Source organism: Falco punctatus, assembly GCF_963210335.1.
Source record: "Falco punctatus genome assembly, chromosome: 6".
In the NCBI taxonomy this organism is placed as follows: Eukaryota; Metazoa; Chordata; class Aves; order Falconiformes; family Falconidae; genus Falco; species Falco punctatus.
Window position 1 is genome coordinate 89,636,632 of NC_137585.1, and position 25,292 is coordinate 89,661,923.

General features: G+C 37.4%; 1 long non-coding RNA gene across 1 annotated transcript in view; it reads left to right on the plus strand.

The window, feature by feature from the left end:
* The window catches only part of LOC308066626, an 85,547-nt gene extending 60,914 nt beyond the window's left edge, over positions 1 to 24,633 (plus strand). The window contains exon 2 of the long non-coding RNA XR_013929232.1: positions 1 to 24,633. This exon is cut by the window's left edge and continues 42,660 nt beyond it. This is a non-coding gene — a long non-coding RNA (uncharacterized lncRNA).
* Positions 24,634 to 25,292: the final 659 nt, after the last annotated feature.

The following is a 25,292-nucleotide window of genomic DNA, read 5'->3' on the forward strand; positions in this document are numbered from 1 at the left end:
GAAGAACAGCGGGGTGCTGTAGTCAGACAAGGAACACCGTACAGGTAACATAAAATGCTTCCCAGAGGGAGATGGTAAGTGCTTATTAAAGAGGAGGGAAGGGGGAGGAATAAAAGGGAAAAGAACTGTAACACTAAAGATAAATGTGAATTTTAGGATTACAAAAAGGAATTCTCTAGAATAAATCTGATCCTAGAAAATGAGAGGGCCCCCGCACCACAGGACATATTTAGCACAAAAAATAGAGGTGAGGCAGGAGGCTGAAGAAAAGTGGAGGAATCAGTGGCTGAATGAAAAGGAGAGGAAAGAAAGGAGTGAATGACTGTGGGAGAAGAAAGGGGAGGATACGGATGAGGAAATCGTAGCGGGTAATGGTGTCTGTAGCTATGGAAGTCCAGCCTACACAGTTAATACTTAGGTGTATGAGACCTTTTGCTGCAGTTTTACTTATATTCACATAAACTCTCCTTTTCCTGGCTGCAGAAGTGACAGGCCAGGTGGGTTTACTGTAATGCACTAGGCGCTCTATATGTGCACCTACAAAGCTGTGCAGAGCTGCTCACCAGGTGTAGGATGTAGCTACAGCTGTATATATCTTCACAGCCATAGATCCTGCAGGTGAGCATCATTATACAAATGTCATACGTGGCCCTGAATAGCCAGGGGATGCATAGCAAGTGAATTCTCTTTTGCCATCTAATTGGACATGGTGGATATGGTGCATGATGTCACATGCCTGGATGCTGATGATCCAGGTATGAGCTGTAGCTGCCTGCCTGCTAGAAGGACCTGTCAAAGTGTGAATCAAAGCTAGGTAGCTGGCTGATGAGATCATATTTGGCTCAGAAAGCTGGGGCCAGCTCAGATATACCTTGCCAATACAACCTAAGGCACTGGATTTCAGGCCTGAAAATGGCTGCTTACCCTAGCAGCAACCTTTAACCAAGAATTTTATCTTTTGTATGGGAAGTGAGGAAGTAAAGTGATAATGGATTAGCAGCAGAGTTGCTTCATGTAGTAAAATGATTTTAGTTGTAACAATCTTGGGTTGAGGTAAAGCCTACAGAAATAAGTTGTACAAAAGCTACCTTCTGTTTCCTGCAGAAAAATTGTAGCAGAAGAAGAGAAAAGTTTTTTTTTTTTCTGGAAGACAAACAATTTTTTCATCTTAGTTCAATGAGGAGGAAAAACCTCTGAGACACTAGTCCATAATAGAACCTGAGTACTTGAATGTATGATGACAGGATAATACCACATAACAGCAAGCTTGCATAGGCAGCATCAACAGGAGACAAGGCTGGAGCTTCTATTCCAGCCTTTTGCATCCTCATAAACCAAATGAGCAGACATGTCAGCCCGGGTAAACAGATAACACATGACCGGCGTGTTATCCAGCACTATGCTGGATAGGCATGGACTACACTAGCAATAGCAAACATGGGAATTAGAGGCGAGTGTGATCTAGGGGGAAAAAGCAAGCAGGTGGGAAGTTAAGAAACTTATTTGGGCAATGTGTTGTGGTCCTTTGTCAGAGAGTTTCTGCAAATGACAGTGAAAGAAATTTTGTGAGATAGATAATACTAGTTATGAAGGAGTCAAAGTGAGGAAAACCTTTTGGCAGTTAAAAATTAATACTATATGTCAATTAGTGTATTCCTAAATTTTAGGAGCACTCAAATCTGAATGTTATGGCTTGAGCGCTTGTCTACCATCTACAGACCTGAGAGCTGATATTTTCTGTTCTGAGTGTTTTCTGAAACACCTTGGATGAAAAGAGAGAATATGCTATGCTAGGAAAGAAGATATTCACATAAAATTTCAATGTTTCTAATCTGATTTTTTTAAAAAATAGTTGAGAAAAAATGTAGACAATCTCTCACCATATGAACAGCTTCCAGAAATTATTGATTTCTCTTACCTAGAAAATTTACTTATATTTATGTATTTTCTTTCCATTTGCAATTGTATTAATGAAGTTTTTCATTGTCTTCTTCTTTTCACTTTTTTTATCCTTCATGAGGTAAGTACAAAATCTAATTTTCATTAAAAAAAAAAAAAAAAACAAAAACAAAACAAAATAATCAGTGTTAGAGTGGCAAGGATCCCTAACCTACAGCTCACAACTGAAAATAATGAGGCAAAAGGGTCCTACTTTTATCCAGATCTGTGTTTGTTACTTGTGTCTACCCTGTAGGGCTTCTCAGCTGACATCAATCAGCAGCCTGCTATTGGTGTAATTGAAGCAACACTAATTTACACCCACAGAGAATCAGGTTCACAATGTGTTAAATGTACTACATTGGGAATTAATGTGGCATTAGATTTGAATTCCAGATGAGCGCAGCATCAATTTTTTCTTTCTTACCTGACAATTAGAAAGTTGGAGACACTGTATGTGAAAAAGAGTAATGTACACTTATTTTGAGCAGTTGACAGACATGGCTGGAAGTCTGATATGATTAATACCTCAATAACAGGGCTTCAGTAAGTTAGTTCCAATAGATTCCCAAACTAGACAGAGTGCCAAGATACTGCTAATAGTTAAGTGACTTTTATTAAACAAAAAAAAATCCATTTTTAGTTCTGTTTTACCAAGGAGCTTTTATAATGCATTAAACCCAAAAGAATTCAGGAGCTTTCTTGCACACAAGTGAGTGCAGAGGAACGGGCTGTCTGCAAGGGCTTGTGAATCCCATGTCTGACCAGAAATAGTCTGAGACACCTACAAATCCATCTTCATGTTCATTTCCTTACCAACACCTTGAGACTTTTTCCTTGAGATAAGTATTCGGATATGGTTTGGGGTTGGTTGGGTGTTTTTTTTTTTTTTCTTTCTTATCTTGGGCAGCTGCAGAGGTGCTGTCACACACCCCGCAGGGAAAAGCAGGAGATTAAATTCAAATGCACAGAAGCTCAGCTGCAAAGTAGGGGCAAAAAACATTACAAAGTCCTCCTTCTGGTGTTTCCTTTCATGCCTGAAGCAAGAACGTTCAGGTCCCTTTTCTTGCCCTCACTAGACTTAAGAACAGAGGACGTCTTTATACTGACAAAAATTCAAAACTTGTAGAAAGGGCTTGACTATAGATCCCTTCTTTCTGCTTTAGCCAGCAAATAGAGTGCAGCCCAACTTACTGAACAGTGCCATTCCAGGAATTATCCTTACTCAGAGAATACAGTTCCAGGAATAATTAATTATTGGAAATGTTATTTATTACTTGTTTTACAGCAGCTTTATGGATAGGCGTGCCAGCGGATCCAATAAGCAATTCTGGTGTAGAGCCAGAGTGGAGAGTTCAAGTCTTGCTCTGGCATTGTGCCAAAGGCCACCAGCAGGCAGCTCAGCTGTGAGGAGCTAGCTGTTATTCACACTGGAGGCTCAGAGGCAGTAGCGCAGATGCTGACCACTCGACTTTTTTTTTTTTTTATGTAGCTTTGCTTTGTAGCCTGGTACGCCTTTACTAGATGAGTTAGTCAGGCTTGTAAGTGCATAAAACAGGGAGGCTCTGCTGTGAGAAGGACCTTATTGAACCTGACATTCTGTATGCATGTTATCAGAAACAGTCCCGGTCCAAAACAGCTTTAGTCTAATTAGAGAAAATGGGGAGAAGGGATTATTTCGTAGGGATTGTGAGAAATTGCATGAACAAAACATTTAGAGGGAAATAAAAGTGTTGAAGTGAAGGCAGGTAACCTCACGGCAGCAGGGAGTGGCAGAGTGCAGCAGCACTTGGAACACTGCACTGGGTCGCAGCCAGTGGACCCCTGCAGGGATGCAGAGAGGGAGGGATGTGGTCACAAGCACAGGCTAAGATGCCTTTCAGTAAGGCCTTTTATGTAAGGGAGAGGGAAGAGTAGGATAATCCAGTGGCAAAGGTGGAATACAACCAGATTTAGGCTAAATGAGAGACTGAGCTATGTATGAGCAAAAATTAAACAATAGGTGCATGAGTTGTTCAGAAAGAAGTTTTACAACGAATGGGGGAATGTCAAAAGCTTCAAATCCTAAACTGTAGTCTGGAGTAAAGGGAAGAAAAGTATGACAGCCAGTGTGGAAGAGGAAATTAAGACTGCAAGTTTACTTTGAATGTATTTAGATCAATTTTCTGATGCTGGAAAAAGCAGAAATCTGCTCTGTCACTTTGCAAGTAATCCTGAAATATGTTGATTTGCCTTTTAAATTACTTCATTCAGAAGTTAATTGTTACAAATGATACTTTTGCTGAAAAGTGGATTAATCTACTTAATAATTGTGAACTTGCCTATTCATCTTCCTACTTTGAGAGGATTTGTTCTGTTTTCCGTGTCTATTTGAGCAATAATTCAGTTTGAAGGCTATCACCAAAGCATGCCGGTGAACTGAGCATGTGGAAACCAGCTCCAAAGTGAGTTATGTTTAAGTTCTCTTAAACTGACAAAAGTGATGAGGTGTGATAAAGTGGTGATTTTACACTTTAAAAGTATAAAATGTAGCTTGCTCACATTTTGATTGCAGTTTGAAATATTCTACCTCTTTTTTTTCCCTGAATTTCACTTATGCCATGGATTTGAACTGATAAATCAATGCTAGCTTACATTCCCCAACTAGTGCTTTTAATGGGCACTCTCTTTGAAAGTTAAACATTCTAGTAAATTGCTCAAACACAGTCTTGAAAGGTTAAACAGAGGTCTGAAATCTTTCTCATGTTAGGCAAGATTGTCATAAGCTTTCAGCATAATTATAAAAAGGCCAGAGCCTTGAAACTAGAAATGTGTTATAATAACCAATTTCATTGCTATAGTCATGGTAATCATTATGATGATCCAAATATCCACTGTTGTGTTAACGGAGATTTTCAATTTCTGCATGCATTATTTTTCAAGTCTTGTGGGCCATCTCATTTTCAAAGTTTCAGAAATATTGTTAGTCGCAGAACAAACAAGCCAGACTGTTTGCCAGCAGCTCCTTTCTGTCTACTCACTGTGAGTAGCAACATCATCCTCACTATCAAATGCCTTCTTTTTTAATGCTCAATTAAATCATGAGTGTGAGCTAAATATTTAATGCCTTTAGACTATGTGAGAAAATCTTTGGTTTAGTCTTATTCCTGTTAATAGCTGCAAGGACAGATTTTATTTAAATGTACAATGTGAATATAATAGGACATGTATATCTATAGGACTTCTCCCATTGTTTTCTCAACATGCTGCTCAGCCTATACACATTATCTACGTCTTCTGAGAATGCCAGTTGCCCCAAACTCTTTGGTGTCCTGTAACAGCAACCACTAGCAAAGCAATTCACCCAGTGTTCATGAAGACAGTCCACACAGCCACTAGCAATAACACCAAGCACTGCTTCACTGCTCCATGAAACATTTGCCAGCCTAATATTCACTTCTCAGATATCTCACACACTTCCAAGCCTCCTCCCTCCTCTCCTGACAAACAGCAAACTCCTGACATCTGCTACTGAATCATTTTCAAAACTGTAGTGCTCCAAAGGGAGACTTGCTGTCATGGATCGGACAGGAATCTGGGAGGCAGAAGTGCCTCCCATCTAATTCTGACATTAATTTATATGTTCATCTGTGAGTATCTCAATTTACCCACAACTGAATGGTACATAGCTGTGGCCTTGAAAACATGTTAATAATGTAAAAGGCAGCTGTCCCTAAAAGCGAAGCAGAAAGAGCTCAAGGTATCTCCTGCAGCACCACTTCCCTGGGGCACTGTCTGAAATACTCAAATGGCTCTAAAAATTGTAAGTACCACCTACAGTACATTGCTGTTAGGCTAAAAACACACCATAATAAATGGTGAAACAAAGACTGTTTGTTAATTTATCAGGATTAGGGGAGCATTTAGTTTTCACTCATGAGACTACTAATAATCATACTGACTCAGAAAATTATAGTTAAACGGAAGATATATTCAGAAATAATGTATGTAATTTCTGCATTGTGTATTTCAAATCCACAGAGAAGAACTACTAAACGAGGCAGCGAGCACCAACAATGGGATATTGTACAATTAGACAGCTCAGAGATTACCTCAAATGGACTTGATATACTGAGTTATTCACTTGCAAGATTAAACAGAAGGTACAAGAGGGGAAGTACAGCTATCACAAGATGATCACTTACACTGGTGAAATAGAGAACATCACAGCAACAGCAATGGTCAAAACCCCACAGGAGAGTGAAAAACGGTACATGTGGTCCCTCTACTCCCTGGAATAGCTTTATTATTACTATTTCATAGAAGAACTATCCAGTGCAAAAAAAATACGTTATGCAGTTGTGCAGGGTAGAAATGTAGCTCATTGCTCCTGTTCAGCAGCCTCATTTATATGAATTAAAAATCACTGAACTGCTTTGTGACTGAGAGATAGCTTTCTTCATACATTATGATCCTATAATTGAGCACATAATTAAAACAGACTGCTGTACCTTGTGACAATCCAAAGGAATTCTGGCAAAAAAAAAAAAAATTATCAAAATTATTGACTACAACCAAAATAAGAATATGCTTTTGTGAGTTAAGGTCTTTCAAATCTAGGTATTTTACAGAGTAGCAGACCTCAGGAAAAGCAGGAAAACGTTTCAGTTTTGCCTTTTGTCCTCCATATTCTGCTAAGTTGTTCTCTTTACTTGTTGTCATTTTTATTCAAGGAGATGCAGATAAAAAATAATGCATTATCCTATGCACCAGTGATTCATAGTACACTGACAGTTTCAGTATCAGGTTCTCTAAGGCTTCATGGTTCACTCTATAAACAAACAGATTCAATGATGTGTCCTTGCCTTCAGATCCAGTGTAGGCTTCTTTTAGCCACCTGTATTTAAAACCATTAAAAATAGATGTTTATAATATATAGATATAGATATGTTTCCCTTAAACAGAAAAGTGGGACCTTTGCAGCAACATACCCAATGAATTTCTCACTGTCTTGCTTTTCTTTCTATCTTCATAAAGAAGGTTTCCCTCAGTATTGAATAGGTTTGTTACTGAAGAGGAATAATCAAAAACAGCCAGAACAGGTGAAAACCCTTTTCCTGTGAAGCCATATGTAGAACTACTCTGGATTTTCATCCTATTGTAATACCATTGGCTTATTTTGTTTTAAATTTTGTATATAGGGTATAAAAGTGGGGTATTTTATACTTTGCAGTGCTCATATCGCTTTAGATTGTACAATATGATACGGAGTACAAGATTGTTATCACCTACCTCTACCTGGCAGCTGTAATGGTCTGAATTGTCAAGATTTCCTGGTAGCAATTTATTACCATTGCTTTCCCTTTAGAGTTAATGTGGCTTCCACACATGGAAAAGAGTAAACACAATTTACTTTTATTAAAATGCACATGAAATTAAATCCAATTCTTAAAATCTACCTAGGTAACAAAACCTCTTTTTTTTCCCTTATAGTGTACCTGATACATTTTGGCTTAACACAATAAAAACATACCCTGATCTGGCTTATCCTGTAATTACGTACATTAATCATTATAAATTTTCTCTGTCAGCAGAAAGATATAAAAAACCTCCCCTTGAATATCAGCAGAAATAGTACCAAAGCATTTAAAATTCAGGTTGACAGGTAAGTATTGAAACTATGTAGCTTTCCCTCAATACTTTAATTAATAGCCAGTAAGAATTAATTCTTTATTTATCTAAGTGAAGTACACGAAAACATGCTTTAAACAAGAAAGATGATAAAACACTGCAGCAAAAGTAAAAGAATTAAGGATGAAAGACCTCGTTAGCTGTGGTGTACAATGCACTGTTTAGAGTGTGGGGTTTTCTGGTGACAGTTATTTTACAGATCACCACATCTGCCAAATTCCAGTATAAAATTACCATGCACAGCATCTTTGTAAAGGAGATCTAGAGTCTCAGTGACTGCTGTTTAGCTTCAATTTCACACTGGTGTAATTCCATATGGACGTTAAGGGATACAAGAGGAGGAAAGCAACTATGAATGAAAGGCTCTAACTAATTTAAAGAGGAGGAGGAAAACCTTCAGCTTGAATGTCATAAAGAGATAAAGCCAGTTTAAAGCCAAATATAGACATGAGTGGGAAAAAGAAATCAGGAAAGAGCACAAGAAAAATATAGCCCTTTTAGTCTCACACCTGTAGTCTACTTTTAAGTGTTTAAGATAGTACTTTTCATTATGTTCACAAATGCAATTTAAATAATGAAGCATTAGTAATATGAGACTCCCTGCTGCTTTGATCTGCTATTAAATCTCTGCAAGAAAGCAAAGTGACACAGGTTGGCAAATCAGTGGTGTGAAAATTAATGAGCATTCTCTATGCTGATCAACAGTTGCCCTCCCTTTACCAGTGGCTGATTTATGTTCACTTTAAACACTTTAGGATTTTAGTCTAAGCAACCCCAATGTCATTTCTGTATATGAGAGTCTTGCAACATTTGGTACAACGGCAAAAGGGGTGTTTTAAATTAATATCACCTCCTTTCTTTTAACTTTTTCCATGGTGCCATTCCTTCTACTGCATCCAATATTAACACATATATCATATACTAATACTTCTATTAACATTAAACCTTCTTTATCTATCCTGACCTTCCTAGTGATAAATTGTAAACCCAGATTCTGCTTTTGCTTCAATACTCAGAAAACAAACATTAGTCCTAGTTCCTAAATGACTAATGTTTGGTGCACTCCAGCAATCAACTAGATGAGAGACTCTAGTGATAATTCAATATTCTCTTCATTAGGTGTGACTGAAGTAAACAGATAAACTCAGTTTGGGAATGCACAGTAAATTCTGTGTGATTCAATAAAGTCTTTATAGGCAAATGTATTTTACTAGAAGTTAGATACCGAGCTGGACAAAACATTTCCAATTAATTGTTCAAACAGGAAATACAGACTTCTAGAAATAAAATATTTTATTCAAACAAGTGAGTTTTAATGTAGCTTTCATTAGGAGAAGCTTCTTAGATTCAAGATTAAATGATAAAGTAATCAACCACCTCCTGAAGCAAACCAGGTATTCAAAGTTTAAGCAAAGCGCTTTAACAGCCACAGTACAGATCTTTGTTTTCCTCTCTCACACAGAGATACACTCTTACATAAGTTGACTTAATTGTTCCAAAGAAGAACAGTTCCATCAAATACTTTTACAAAAGGCCTTCTTTACGCCTAATCTTTAAGAGAGTTTACTAACATGAAAGAGACAAAGTCACATTCCCTGCTTTTAATGACATCTAATGATCAGGAGAAGCAGAGAAATGTGATCAGGCCACCACAGGTGAAATCCTAATCCCTATTTCATCTGGATGTGCTAACTGCCTGTGTGTGTATGTGAGCACATGTATAAGCATATTGAGTTTGTGTTCCTTTTCAAATCAACAATGTTCTTAAAGGGTTTTTTCCAAGAAAGCAGTGGGGGTTGGATACCTATCTGCATGCGTATTCCAGCATTTGATACAGAATTCACTTTGAAATATTTTCATTGTGTGTTGTGTTCTTAATTAAGTAAACTGCTACAGCATTTTATCAATTCCTGGTCATATCCAAATTGCCTGCCTTATATTGCTTCAATAAATGGTGCAAAAGACCCAATTAAGGTTCTATTAGATATAAAAGAATTTTAAAAAAGGGAAAAAAAGGTATCTGAGAAAATAATTTTACCTCTCCCGTGTTTCTTGTAGTTCTATTAAAATGCTTAATTATCCAGACAGGAAAGCTAATTTGTGTTCTAGTCCTGAATCCAAAAACATTAAAATTTCATCAGTAACATTTCTGACAGTACAAATATATAAATATCATGTGGCTTTCTTATCCTTTATAATATCCACTTTTTAGTGTAATGAGAAATATTTTTGTTGGTAGAAGTTTAAAATGCTTTTAAAGCATGGTTTACCTTCCTGTGCAATAGTTGTATGATCTAGATTACTAGCAGAATAGTAAGTAAACCCAACTCTTTTTTCAATATAAGAATTTTAAATTCTGTAAAATTAATTTTGATTAGGGTAGCTGGAACTTACTGCTACAAGAATAACATTCAATGAAATCTTCAGAAATCATTTATAATAACTGCAACTACTGCATATCAAGTGTTTTGCAATAAAACTGTACTGTGAGAAGAAAAGAAAGAGAAAATCTCCAATGGGAAGAAACTGAAGATAGGTAAATTCAGACCTGAAATTGACTGAAATGTATGTAACAGTCATAGCAGTTAGTCATCTGAACAACTTTATGAAGGATCTGGGAAGTATGGGTTGCACTCTTTCTATCTCTCCTCCTGTGCCCACTTCCTCTATGCCCTCAATTTGCTGGAGTTAATGAAAAGTATGAGCTTGACACAGGGATTACTGCAAAAAAACTCTCAAAAACCTGGCTGGAATATATCTTTTCTAAAATATGTAATTGTAACTTATTATATTCTTAAAACATATGAAACAGCTGGAATATAAATATTTTCATCTTATTCGAAGATTGAGAAATAAATTATGAAAAAGTATCTGAACAAAAAGCATATTTTATTTAATAACATAATAAATGTGTAGAATAAAAAACCCCAAAGAGCATTCAGTTAGCTAAACCTGGACATTGACCATGTAGATGTCTGCAGCAAAAGTTCCCTTGTAGTCAGTGAAAACAAATAAGCCTGTATACGATTAACTTCATCTCTTCCAATAGTAGACTTTTAAAGAGGTTGGATAGGCTTCAATCTTAAAGTGTTTCTTCCCTTCCATTGATGACAGAAGAAGTCTATGCGTCTAACTGATGTAGATAACCATGCAGCAGATCTCTATGGCATTGGTTTGCGTATTGTAAATACATGGAGACAGTTCAATACTGACCAATGTTTACTGACTTGTAAGACTATGAGTATATTTGAGGACATCTTAAACTCAAATTACTGTCTTTGTTGAATAAATCCTCCTTGAGTGCGTTAGGTAATGACAAACATAATAGACTACAGTGATTCATTCATGCTTACTACAGTGCTGTTTTGTTTGCTTTCTCTTGTCCCAATAGAGTACTACAGAAATTCCAATTTCTCACAATAATTATACAAGATACAAGGATGTCTGGCAAATGTTGCAATTCTATCAATATATCTAACATGTCTGTTAATTTCTTTACTCTGCACTTAGTGTAGAAGTAGTCTCTTGAGTGTTGTAAGGTACACTTCTTTTTTCTTGAATCCAGACCTCAAATATGATATGTATCTATTTTTTGTGCTATCCAGATAAAAGGTACTGTATTCTTTATAATAACACAAAGCTAAGAGATATATACTGCAAATATATATTGACTCCAGAAGAAGCAAGCATAAGGTTTTGGTAAATAGTTTTGAGCACATTAGCTTTATGTGCTTTATTCCAAATAATAAAGCCATTTTTATAACTCCAAACTGTATGTTGTGAAAGGGTCTCAGAGCTGGCCAATGAATAGCTAAGTTGTTTCATATATGTTTGGCATTAAATGCCTAGTGTTGTATGAAACAGAGAAACCAAACCAAAAAAAATAAAAAAAAAAATAACAAACAAAAAACCTGAAACACTTAAGTATGGGTTTCACACATAGAAGCAAAACTTTCTATTCACCAGTACTTTACTACCAGTAAATAAATATAATGCTCAATACTAATCTGTAACTTGTGGAGTCACTACATAGTAGGTTTTTCTGTAGACAATTCCATAGCTATATAAATGATCTCTTTCTTCTGGTGTATGCTGTATTCATTTTCTAAAGGCAACTGCCTTTGCTGTTAATATCTACAACATAAAATGTTTTAAATTTTATTTTTCCAATACATGCAAACCCCTGTTTTTCAATAACCGAATATTTATGTGGAGTTGTAGGGAACTCGGTGTTAAGAAATGCTTAGAACAAGCAGTGCTGTCATACTTAGCGTGAGATAAGAGTGGTATAAGCATATCTGTAGTCAGGTAAGTGAGAAAACTATAGAAAACAGGTTAAGAAATCTGTATTCCTTGCAATGCATAAGCAGTTGCTGATGGCTACTGATGTTTCAAGCAGTCGGGTGTTCTGCCAAGACCATCCACTCTAATTGACTTCAGTTCATGATCAAAATCATAAACGACCATTGAGAATATCTTCAGAAACTTTGAAAAATATCATGTTGATAATGAGTGGAGGATTTTGCCCAGATACTGCTTGCAACTTAAAATGTCATGGATTTCACCCCTCACTTCCAAAATTCTGCATTCTGCATCAGCAACTCCAAAGGAGTGATCACAGAGGGCTCGGGGAACTGATACATCCTTACAGGTGTGTTTGATAAAGCAGTTGTATGATAATGTGAAAAAACTCCAAGTGTGAAACTGGGGATCCCTGGACCAAAAGAGGGAAATGTTATTTTGCATCCCATTGAATAGATGCCATAATAATATAGCTTAAACCTCTACAGAACATTTCATAGTCCTTTAAAACTTCACTCATTCTAATTTTCTCTTAAAAGACAATACGTCTTGTCTTTTGGAAAGTTTCTCTTTGACATCTCCCTGGCTTTTGATCTTGACACTGTCTTCGTTGGGGCTATTTCAACTTTTTTATTTTATAAAATGTCTTGCAGATTGGAAATGAAGAAATCCTTTTCCAGTTCATACCCAAAGATGAGAAATCGTTTTCATCTGTCTTTAAAGATTTAACATACTCCTCTTGTAACTTCTTTGTTCCTTCATTTGTTGAACACACCAATGTTCTTTGAGAAAGGACTATGCTGAAGTCCAGTCTCCTATAGAAGAGGAAAATTGTATCCAAGTTATTGTAAATTCTCAAGCTAATGATCTTCTCATTTCATTAGAGGTATAATACTCCCTTTGAGTTTCTTTAACGTTCTTTTCCTTGATTATTTTACAACTGCAACATGGAAGCCTCATCAGAAATAGCTTTGTCAGGAATAATGTTATGAAAATCAATATTACCTTTTAACCTATTCTGGTTAGACTCATCCTAAAAAAAAAAGAAAAAAGAAAAAGTCATCTTAAAATTTCTATATACAGAAACTTCAAAATAAATAATGCAAAAAACATTTCTTTCCATAAATTTCTGAGAACTAAGACCTAAAAGTTCATCTATTGGACGTTTGACTATAATTCAAACTAATCCAAAAGTTTTCATAATTTCCACATACTTTTTTTTTTCTTAATATTCTGCTCCCCAAAACCAAATTATATGTGAGAAGCAATAATGGTTCTCTTCTCCTGAGCATCTCTTCCCCATAAAAATCTGTGGCAAACTCATACTGACCAGTCGGAGCAGTAGGCGATCATGGAATGGAGTAAGTTAGGAGTCACATGTTATTCAAAGACCACCTAAAGTATATTTGAAAAACATTAATCTTCAGTTGCTTTTCCTTAAATCAATGCAGAGAAGAGAGAAATGTGTCCATATAAGCACAGAGTCTTAAGTTTGAAAGGCTTAGACCAAGAAGTCCTCTCACGGAAATCATCCGTCAGAACTAAGATACTGCTCACTTTACTCTGTAAACAAATGACTTAAGGCTGCAGACCTGCTGGCCAGCAGTCCATGAAAAATCCTTTAAAAAATATCTTTAATAGGAAAGAAATAACATTTTCCTGATAAGGATTTTATGTGAATTTTGATGTGACAATATAAGAGAGAATAGACCTTCTTCCCTTGATTGATGCTGGTACAGTTTTGAGTTACATAATTACAGTATGCACAGGTCTAAGCTGGATACTTTTAGAATTGCTAAATATTCAACAAAAGCAAATAATTACGGGTATGAAATTCAGTATAGAAACAGAATATTCTAATGAATACCCACAAAAATGTGCAAAGTAATATTGTCATGATTATTTATTGTAAAAAAAAAAAAAAGAATATATATGGTGATTTTACAAGGTTTTTCTGGTGGATCCTATAGTGAAATCTTGCTTTTAGTTTACAGTTACAGACATGTAATTATGTCTGACATTGTACTCGTTTGTTGGGTTTTTTCAAGTGAACCAAGCAAAATCTGAACAAGAAGAAATTATGGAAATTAACACACCTTTGTTACTCATTCTGTTGGAAATTGCTCAACATTCAGTAGCTGTCAAAAGACAAGGCAAATGTAGATAGTATTAATAAAACCACTGAAAACAAACCAGAAATTATTCATCGTATCAGTTGAACAAATATATTGTACATGTGCTCCAGGATGTAATTTAGTTTGCTCAAGTTCTGCCACAAAAAAAAAAAAAAAAAAAACAAACAAAAAAAACACAAAAAAAACCACAAACAAAAGTAAATACAGTAAGTCACCTCATCCAAAAATGTCCAAGTGATACAATTTTAGAGATGCCATGGATTAAAGAAGAGCCCAGATGATGAGCTGTGACTAAACACCTAACTTGTAAACAAGTACACCTATCTTCCCTTGTGTCTGGTTTGGCTGGGATAGAGTTAATTTTCTTCCTAGTAATTTTCTTCCTAGTAGCTGGTACAGCATGGTGCTCTGGGTTCAGCACGAGATTAATGTTGGTAAAATGCTCTTTTAGCTGTTGCTAAGTAGTGCTTACCCTAAGTCAAGGACTTTGCAGTTTCTTGTGCCCTGCCAGTGAGGAGGTGTGCAAGAAGCTGGGAGGGAGCAGAGCCAGGGCAGCTGACCTGGACTAGCCAAAGGGATATTCCGTACCATAGAGCATCATGCTCAGTATGTAAACTGGGGGGAGCTGGCTGGGGGGGAGCCAACTGCTGCTTGGGGACTGGCTAGGCATCAGTCAGTGGGTGGTGAGCAACTGTATTGTGCATCATGTTTTTCCCCCCTTGGGTTTTATTCCTCTCCCTCCTCTCTTCATCATCATCATCATTATTATTGTTATTGTTGTTGTTGTTGTTGTTATTGTATTTACTTCATTTCAGTTATTATACTGTTCTTATCTCAACCCATGGGTTTTGCCTTTTCCTGATTCTGCTCCCCTTCCCACCAGGGGCAGGGAGAAGTGGGCGAGCAGCTGTGTAGTACTTAGTTCCTTGCTGGAGTTAAACCATGACACCTAGGAAAGTTCAGTTCCACCCCTTGAAAACTGCAAGTGATTTTAACCTTCCTATCTTTGTCGGGATACATAAACCCAAGAAAATTATCAGGAACAGAAATTCAAAAAATATTTCCATATATTAAAGGCAAATAGATTAGATGTCCTTATTGGAAAAAGGACAATTGAGACAGGACATCACTGCCTAATGTGTGCATAAGAAAGTAGAATGGGGTTATTCCCTGTTTCCCATGCCACTGAACCCTGCACATAACCAGTGAAATTATTTGACAACAGGTTCAACTGAGACAAAAGAATGTCACAAAATGCTTTGCTGTGAAAAAGGTATTAGTTTGGTATATGGGGAAAAGTCCATCAGCAGCTATTAAAAATGAGTCTTGTGCCTAACCCGCAGCTCAAAGTTCTTAATCCTCGTGATTGTCAGAAACTGATAGGATATGAAAGGAAAATTGCTTTATAATATTTTCCATTTTCCCTTAATCTTTCTATAAGATGTTTCTGGTTAGAACTGCTACAGAGCAGCTCTCAGGCTAGGCAAACCTTCTGTCTGAGTCTGCACAGCTGCTCCTACGCTCTCAGACTGCAGAACTGTGTCACTTCTCTCAACAGAGAAAGACAGAAGGAAGCCTACTGGTATTAAACATAAAATCTTTACACAAATAATAACTAAGGATTGTATTTTTCATGTTAACTGATTTTCTTCATGTTTACACTACAGTATTATCATTCTTTATGCTATAGTTTTCGTTTCCAAGTTTGTATATTTGAACTTACTTTCAGTACCATTCCTATCACAGAACATTTCGTGTTATTTGCAGTTCAGATTTATTGGACTTAACTTTACCTCCACTTTATTCCCCCAAAAACGATACAAATCAGTGTTGGAAGTTTGGTGTTGAACAGTAGAATCTTACTTCCAAATTTCTAAGCAGATGGGGAATTTACAGAAGGTGGAAAATTATCCTCTTCAGTTTTTACTTTGAATCCCTGGCATAGAGTCCTGATTCATTCTACTGATGTCACCTGAAATTCCACATGCTGAACAAGTACAAAACATTCAAGAGATCATAGTATATGTCCAAGGGGACAGTTCCAATTTTAGTTCTACTATACTTTGGTTTTGTCAATTTATAAAGATCAAGGAAAAAAGTTCCTGCAGTACTGCATGCATTCTTTGAGCCTTCCTCTGGGATTTGGTGAAGGGCTTTGGGGCTGGGGGGTAGAGGGGGGATTTGAGCACTCTTCACTTGAATTTTGGGTGTTTTTTTAAAAAAAACAAAAATTGAATTTTTGTTTTTAAAAAAAACTTTTTTGTTTTGTTTTAAAAAACACTTGAATTTTGGGTGTGGTTTTAAAAAAAAAAAAAGAAAGAAAGAAAAACTGTGTTTAAGAGGTTAGAAAAGCAGCAGTTTTTATAATCAAACCGCTTGCTTTCTTCAAGCTTTTTTCCATAGAGAAAAACAAACCGGGGGGCGGGGGTGGGGGGTGGGGGAGGGGAAGACAAAGAATTACACTGGGTTTTCATTTTATTTCACTTTTTAGTGACATAATCTTGAGGCAAATACTCAGAAAATATTCATTTCATCACAGAAAAACAGCATTTATATCTGAATCAGCTCAGAAGTTCTAGTGACTCCCTGCTGATTTTTTAATAGAGAAGGGAACGGAAATCACTCCTCACGAATAAAAAAACATAATAGGATAAGCATTTACTTTCCAGAAAAAAAGCCAAATAAGTGGTTTGCAGGACTTTCCATTTGCAATGGTTTGTCCTCTGTAATATATCCTAAAGCTCAAGTGCCACCAAATCTCATCACAGATCAGCAGATACATGCCAAAATTGTATACACTCAAGTCTTTCAACTTTTTCTGAACTTGCCCTGCTGCCTTTCAAATCCAAAGCTGACCTTCTACTCGCTCCAGCTGGAGTAGGCTCTTCTGATTTGCAGCTTCCCTACCTCAAGTTTGGAATATTTCATTGTGCAGCTGGTGCCAATGAGGAACAAAAGCCAGAGCCTGTTTGTCCAAAGGTAAAGCTGTGCCTGGAGGACACTTTGAGTACACAGAGAGGTTCTGTCTGGGCAGCTAGCCACATTTTGTGTGCAGTAAGAGGAGCTCATATGCAATTATGAGCATAATTTAGTCACTGCTTTTATTTCTACTTGTCAACTGCTGTTTTATTTTCTTTCTGTATTTGTCACTCAGCTTCTTGCAGATAGATAAGTCATAGATAGCACTGTTATCCCAAATCTGGGTTCTTCACCCGGTGTGCAAGAGCCAATCCACACACCCAGTCCAGATACTGGTTCATTGCATGTCTGCACAGAGGTGGGTGCTGGGTGGTAGATCCACAAAGCCAGCACACCTCTTAACGCAGAGCAGAACCTTTTACACACTTTGCCCAATCACAGTCACATTAATTCTTACTGGTTCTCACAAGCCTCACCTCTATTTAAAGGTAGTGTTCTTTTTTTCACTGTATGTGTTCTGTGGGGAGGGGGCTTTGTTAGTAGGGGGCTCTCTTTGCTCGAGAGTGGAGTTTTTAGTATACTAATTAGGACAGTTCACACACAGTTCAAGTAATCTTCTGTTTAGTCTCATTAACCTTTTGGATCTCCTTGAGCTCATCTTGTTGGGCCCCAGCCTGAGGTACTTATAGTGCGGGGTCCTTCCCCCAGGGCCCTGTTTCGTTAACTGTAAGGATCTAACTAACATCCTCTGTTTTTCAAAATCTTTCTTGTTTTTCACTATAGATATTTACATTGTTTATCCTCTCTTTTTTTTTAATTAAAAAAATAATTATCTTATCAGCAGTAGAACTGGTTTTGCATGTATCATACTGGGGAAATATAGAACTGTTACAGATGTTCTGTTCAGGTTCGTTCAGATGCTGTCTTTGTGCAACAGTCTATTGCCAGCAGGCATTTCCCTTCATCTGATGCCAAGGTGGCACATTAGATGAAACATTATTCATGGCATTTGTTTTACTATTGGATTATGTTTTGTATTCATGTCAAAGGGACACGGGAGAACAGTAGGCTTTACCAGGAGTTTTCAGAAAACAGATATTGTCTTCATTTCACATTTGTACCTGAATACAAACCAGATATAAAAAATAAAGAATATATGAGCAAGAAGGCGCACTGCATGATGCATGTAAAGGTATACTGGACAAAATCTTAGAAAATACAGCATAGTGTACCCTGGGGAGCGTTTCATTGCTAGGAGAGGAACAGCCTGGAAAATTTATTAGATTTTATCCAGCCCTAAGGTCTATGACTCAGAAGGGCTTATTGCTCTTTAAAACTTACTACCTGGCTAAGGGACTACTGTGGTAGTGCAGGTACTGTACTGCTACCAAGCCAGTCCTTGGCGATGCTTTCTACCTACGCTGAGCCCAGAGCAGGGCTGTGGGGGGCTCCCACAGACCACCCATGGAAAAATGGCTGGGATAGTAACAGCTGTTCATGTATAAACATTATATATTAACATGTACAGGAATGTTGGAATCGGACACCCAAAATGTTCTGGATGGCATTTACCCCAAATCGATAATGCTATAGAGGAAGGTGATGATAATCATCACACGGATTAAGCAGTTCCCAGGGGGTTACCAAGAAAATTTGAAACAAAAGAGCAGTCTTGGAAAGCAGCATCAAAGTGTGAAGATCTGTACGGGCAGGAGAGACACCATGGGGGGGGATGTGGGGGACTGGGGAGCTGTGACAGGGTAGGCACAGAGGTCGGTGAGTGACCCTGGAGGGGTGTGTGTGGATGTACCTGTACTAGAACCATTCCAGGTTAGTTATAAAAGCATATTCAAAGACTTGTATATGTTTGTTAACATTTGTGATTCATATTTCGTGTCTATCTGTTACATCATTGATACTGATCCTGAATCTGTGGTTCACTGCTGGCTATTTGTGTGTCATTGATAAATCAATAAAGCACTTTGATCTTGATTTCTTTTAAACTACATGAATGGAGCATTTTTTCTCTGCAGCAAGGGCCTAACAGGAGCATGACATAGTTCCCTGAAATGCTGGGTCTGTGTTGAGTGTTAGATTAGGAGAGGTCACTCAAATTATTGCAGGAAGCTGGAGGTTTCCTTCAGCAGAATCTCACAAATGCGCTGTGTTCTTCTGTGGGTAATACTAAAATCAAGCACCGTCACAGAGCAAAATTTGTCAGCAGCTTGCTGTCTAGTGCCATGCTCAAACCTTCTTTACTTGGCCCAATTAAGAAGACAGCCTGGCCTCAATAAATACAATGCTCTGAATTATTATCCTAATGTGCTTGTTAAACCACTGTTTTTTTCTAATTTACACTTTCATTTTGCAGTCATTTTCAAATAACATTGGTTAATGCTTTAATGAATCTCTTTCCTTGCTGTCTATACTAAACATTCATTTAAATATACAATAGTTCTACAGCATCTTCACAATGGTTGTGTTCTTATTGCAATTTAATGTTACAGGCTGTTAACCAAAAGAGCTGATGCCAAAATAATGGCAATATCCAGTTAAAAAGTTCCAACCAAAACCATTACTGTATCTTATGCTTATTCCACAATTAACCAGAGCCTCTTCTGCTTAAAAATCAATGCCATAAACTCTATATCAGTAGTATATTTATGCTAAGCAAACTATTGAAACCTAAGTTTTTTCTGCCTGCACTTCTGCAAGGCTATATACTCAGTAGGTTAATATAACTCAACCTTTTCCATATTCTCTCGTATCCTCAGTGATAAGGATATCACTGGCTCCTCACCAAAACAACCTTTTTTCAGTAGAAAGTGGTAGGTATTCAGTACATAAGCCCATATTAAGTTATTTAAATTACAAATTCAAATCATCTGACTAGCAAGAATTCATTTAGCATCAAACAGTATAACAATGTATGTGTAGCTGCAGTCTAGACCTCTGCTCTGGAGCAGTGCATCCCCACTGGCCATAATAAAATATAATTATAAATAATCACCTGGTTTGTTTTTATTCACTTCCAGTGAAGGACATTTTATAATTTTTTCATGTTCAGTTCTGTACTTTAAAACTTCTCTCAATATTTAGCCTAACTAATTTTTACAGAAACATAAGTTGTTTTTTTCCAGTGTCCATATTTTTTAACATCTCTTTCTCCTGGAGGAGTTAACATCTCTCCTCAGTCTTCCTTATTAAGGAAGAACAAATTCTTTCAACAAATCTTGAAATTTCTTATCGCACTTCTCAGTATCTTCTGGATTCTTTCCATGTTATGTTTATCTTTCTCCAAGCATGTTTCTCAAAAAATATACATCAGAATTGTATAACTCTTCATCAGTCCAGAACCATATATATCTTGAATACGCAACTCTCCCTAAGACGTCCTAGAATATTCCCTTTCATTTTTACAAGAATATCACATTTCTGGGTCAGACTGCAACATCCAAATCCACTTTTGCAATATTGTTGCTTAGTCAGTTTGTCTCAACTTTCTAATTCATCTCCCCTTTTAATCACTGGGTTTTAATCACTGCAGGCAGAGGCAGAACTTCAATTCAGGGTCTTTTTTTCTTGGCTTGTGCTTTAATTGCCAAGTTACTTCTAAAAGTGAGCTGGCTGTGTAGTCAACCGGCTTGCAGATATGTTATTAATAGAAGGCCAGTCTGTTATTTAACTCGAAATTTAGACAAAATACATTAATATCTATAGCGAAGAACCAGAGAGAGTTTGAAAGGCAGAGGACGCTACAGACAGTTGGTGGAACATGGCCTTGGGAGGAGGGATAGACACCATAAAAACCTCAAGCAGGGGCACAACGAGATAAGCTCAAGGAGAACCAAAATATTAATGAGACTAAACTTGAGATTACTGGAACTATGTGTGAACTATCCTAATTAGTGTACTTTAAGTTCCACTCTCAAGCAAAGAGATCCCCCTGCTAACAAAGCCCCCTCCCCACAGAACATGTGCAGCGAAAAAAAAAAAAAAGATCTCTGTACTTTTAAATAGAGATGAAGCTTGTAAGAACCAGTAAGAATTACATGTGACCAACTTTAAAATGTAAGGAATCGTTCAAAGTGTATAAAAAGGTAAGAGGTGCACCAGCTCTGGGGTTTACCACCCAGTGCCCGCCCCTGTGCAGAAAGGAGTAAGTGCCAGCGCGGCTCTGTGGGTGAGACTGGGTTTTTGCACACAGGGTAACACACTCCAGTTGTGAGACAACAGCAGCTCTCCAGTCTACGTTTAGAAGTAAGGCAGCAGTAGCAACGTGGTCTAAAGAAAACCAAGTCAATAGAATTTTGGGTAATAAAGGTGGATGAATTCATAGATCCTGAATCCCCACAGTGACCGATACCCACCTCTTCAGCACCATTAAGATTGGCACATTTCAGTGAAAAACTGAAGTCAGATTGTTAGAAGCCTATTGGAACTAATGTAAAAAAAAAAAAAAAAAAAAAAAAAAAGTGCACATAGCGCTTCAGGCAGTGCTGTCTTTGAAAGGTAGGTGAGATGAACATATTTTTGGAATGTTGTACTGAGGTTTGCTTATTTCTGTTTAAGAGCTCCTTTAACACCTTAAAATTTTCACTGAGCCCAGCCTGAAGTTATGGAGGCTCACCTATAAAGGAAAAATATAAATTATCTAAAGCGGTCTCTCACTGAACTGAATGGAAAGGACAATTCGTTATTATGTGTGAAACTCCTGCCATTAAGCCCAGACCTGTCAATCCAGCAAGATCAGGAGGAGCCTCACAGAAAGGGATGGTGAGTTTGCACCATCCATTAACACCTCTTAAAATCAATGACAGAATTCTTAAGCAACAGCAGTCTCAAGGCATGATCTAAGCTTGTGCTATTTCTCTTGGAATATTTTTATTCATAAATCATTTTAAGATTTGATTCATGCTGAAGAGCTGGATAATTATTTAATGCATGAAGTTCATAATCATCTATATCTACCCTGCTCCAGCGGTTATATTAATCAGAGAATAACTGTTGTGCAGCAGCTCAAATGACTCAGAAAATTGCATAAGCAGGAGTTTACTTTTTCTTTTCTCTCCTAAATGCTGGATAACAATTACTGTTTAGTACATGAACAGGGCTGTACAGCAGGTAACACAACCTTAAACACTTTGAGAATCACTTCTAATCAGCTTTTCCTTAATTTTACCTGCTGTGTGGAAAACTCCAGTATAACTGTAGAAAATTTGTGCCAATTTGCTAAATCACAAGCTAGCTTTTAAACGGAGGGAATGGTCAGAATCAAGGGCACAGATTTTAAAGATATGGAAAATGGAAGCAAATGTGACATGCTTGACTGACTGCAATTGTTAGATTAGATCCTTATAATAAATATATTGTTCATTACACATTATCAAATTACTAAAACACACTTGGTCTGCTCCTGGTATTTCACAGTGCTGTGAGGTTTAAATATCCTAACTGCATAAGCATTTTAAATATTAAAGTTACCCTTGTGGTTCCCCACTGCATTGCAGCTGGCACACTGATGGTACCCTCATCACTAGAAAAGCAAGAACCGAACCTGGAAAGGCAGAACTCAAAATGGGGAGCCATTGGAACAAACAGGTGATACTGTTCATAATTTGAAGGTAAGCATAATCAGCCTTCAACAAATATTCTCAAAAATGTATGGATTTACCAGTTCTTTAAAAGAGAATCAGCTGGTTAGTCAAGATTACTCTACATCATTAAAACAGCAATGCCTACTGGTAAACCCTTCCTCTAAATTGTACCTACATGATGGTACTACTGTTCTTTAGATGCCCATCACAGCAAAAGCTGCAATACAGCATGGAACTTCTCAAAAACCTTAAACCTAAGTTAAGTAGATGAGCTTGCAAAGTGCAAATCTAACCTTGCCAGTCTTCATTTGTGTGCAATAGCAGGATAGTTTGGAAATGCCGTTTGCCATCGTTTCCAGGGGTTTGGGGAATATTCTTTGCAGCCATAGACAGAATTCTGCTGACTTGAGACAGCTGACAGGGAAAAACAGTGCTTCAGATGGTGCCCCCATTAAATATTTAGCAGAATCATAGTACAATTTCCCATGCAGTTACATATTGACTAAACTTGTTCAAATCATCTGTTAAGACACTGCAGACCAACTATACCCTGGGTTTGTCTCTGCTCACTTTTCCAATCAGTCAGTAAAAGCACAGCAACATGAGGAACAAGTCAGATTATCTTCTTATAGCACCAATTTCTTGTACTAGAATTAAACACCAGGTTCCAGGCCCCACCTCCCAGAGGTGTGCCACAGCACACAGACCAGGCACTGAGGGACCCTTCGTTGCCAATAATCCTCCAGGCACTTCTGGAAAGGCAGGCAGAAAGTTTGCATGTTTAACACTTCCATATTTCTCTGGAGCTTAGCCATTCAAGACACCCCATAACAGCAATCAAACATCGGTCAAATCTACATATGTATACCTGAGTTGGCCACTGAAGTTGCTTTCACAATTAAAGAAGTGAGAACGACACCAGCAGGTATGACTCATCCATGACGAATTGCTCTCTAAAAGTGCTTTTTTCCCCCCACTGCCTGCAAAGTAGATTGGGAAAATGCATTTAGACGCAACCATCTGAACTTAGGTTCACCAGAAGTTAGTTGAGATGAAACACACGCTGCACGTTTCCTTCTCCTCCAGCCAACAGCCCTGTTCTGTGGATCAACGGCCCGATGGGCAAGGCCTCTTATTTGAGATGAGAACCAGCACCACTTTGCAGCCTTGTCCTCAGCATGCTTTGCGTTGGCTGCTATAGCTCGTGCAGAAGCTGTAGCCGTCGGGCTGTAGGCTCTGGCAGACATGGCTTTGCTCCTCCTGTTGAAGCTGCCCAGTTAGGCAGACAGGAGTGCAAGAAACATCAACCTAAAGGGAAGCAGGATTTAGCGTACTGCTCAGGCACTCCAGAGCAAAGGGCAAGAAACGTGAATTTAATCTACTGATTAGGTACTCATCAGAGAGAAATCTTAGGTTCTGGCCCCTCCTCCCTTGATTATTAATATTTTAATACTATTTTCTAAATAAAAACATTTAAGCAGCTCAGGAAGCAGCATATAGCCAGTGCCTATAATGTTGTATAGGTCTCAGCTCACTTCCACGCAGCTTGCAGATCAGCTAAATGAGTTCCACTGTTCATAGCAGTGATTTTCACTATAATTATGCTAAGGTTTTATAGTAATCATACTGCAGCAAAACAAACTTCTAAAAATACCCTTGTGATTTTTTACAAGTTCAGCCAGATTTTTTCAAGGCATCGAGTATTTATTGTCTCTTCAAAATATATTCAGATTCATTTAACATAGCCAATTATGAGCTGCCTGAGGGGTTTACATAAACGCTTCATCGACCCCTCTGAAGTCAGTCCCATTAAACATGAATGAGTCCAAGCTGGACTTGTTATGTTGCTAGTTTCTGAACTTTCCCAGTGGGCGCTTAAAAAAATATGCAGCTATTATACATTAAGAAGTGTCTTTCTTTGTGTGGGTCTGGGTTTTGGTTGTCTTTTTTCCCTTTTTTTTTTTTTTTTTTTTTTTTTCCCTTAAGCAAAACGCCCAACCAGAATTTCCTGAAATCTCCAGCTTATTTTGCATTTTCTATTTCAGTAGTGCGAAAAGCCTGCTCAAGGAAAAGACAGGAGTCAAAGTGCCTTTGGTAGCCACTAGAAGTACAATGCAAATAAAGAATGCCGGCAACAAGCAATCCTCTGAGAGTTTGAAAAGTGTCTTGAAGAAAAGAATACAATGTTCCAGCTCAACTTCCTATTAAAATATGCCTATTGCAATTTGAGCATTACTCAGTTACATCTGCAAATCTCATGCGACTTCTTCCACATAGCAGCATGGAAAACAGCAAGTAGGATTCCAGTATATTACAGCACATGAGCACGTGCTTATATCTGCCTCTAGACAACAACAGACTCATTAAAAAAAATAATCTTTTTTTAAGAGCCTTTGTAAATCAAAAGATGAACTCTTTAAGTAAAACCTGACTCTCAAGGAATATTTACACAAAGTACAATCTTCACTGCTCTCCAGAAAGAGCAGGAATTTAATGTTCCTCCTGTATTTGCTTTAATTTACGATAAGCCGTAGGGATTTTACCTACTGTTATTTTACTACATTAATAAATGACAACTGACATCAAGTATCTAGTGTTTTTCTAGTGAGATTTCATAGTAATAGGCAATGAATTCAAAAGCCACTTGGAAAATGAAAAGCCAAACCTAACAAGGAAAAGGTTGCAAAACAAAGAAGAAAAATGTTAGCTATTGTTTTTTCATTCTCATTGC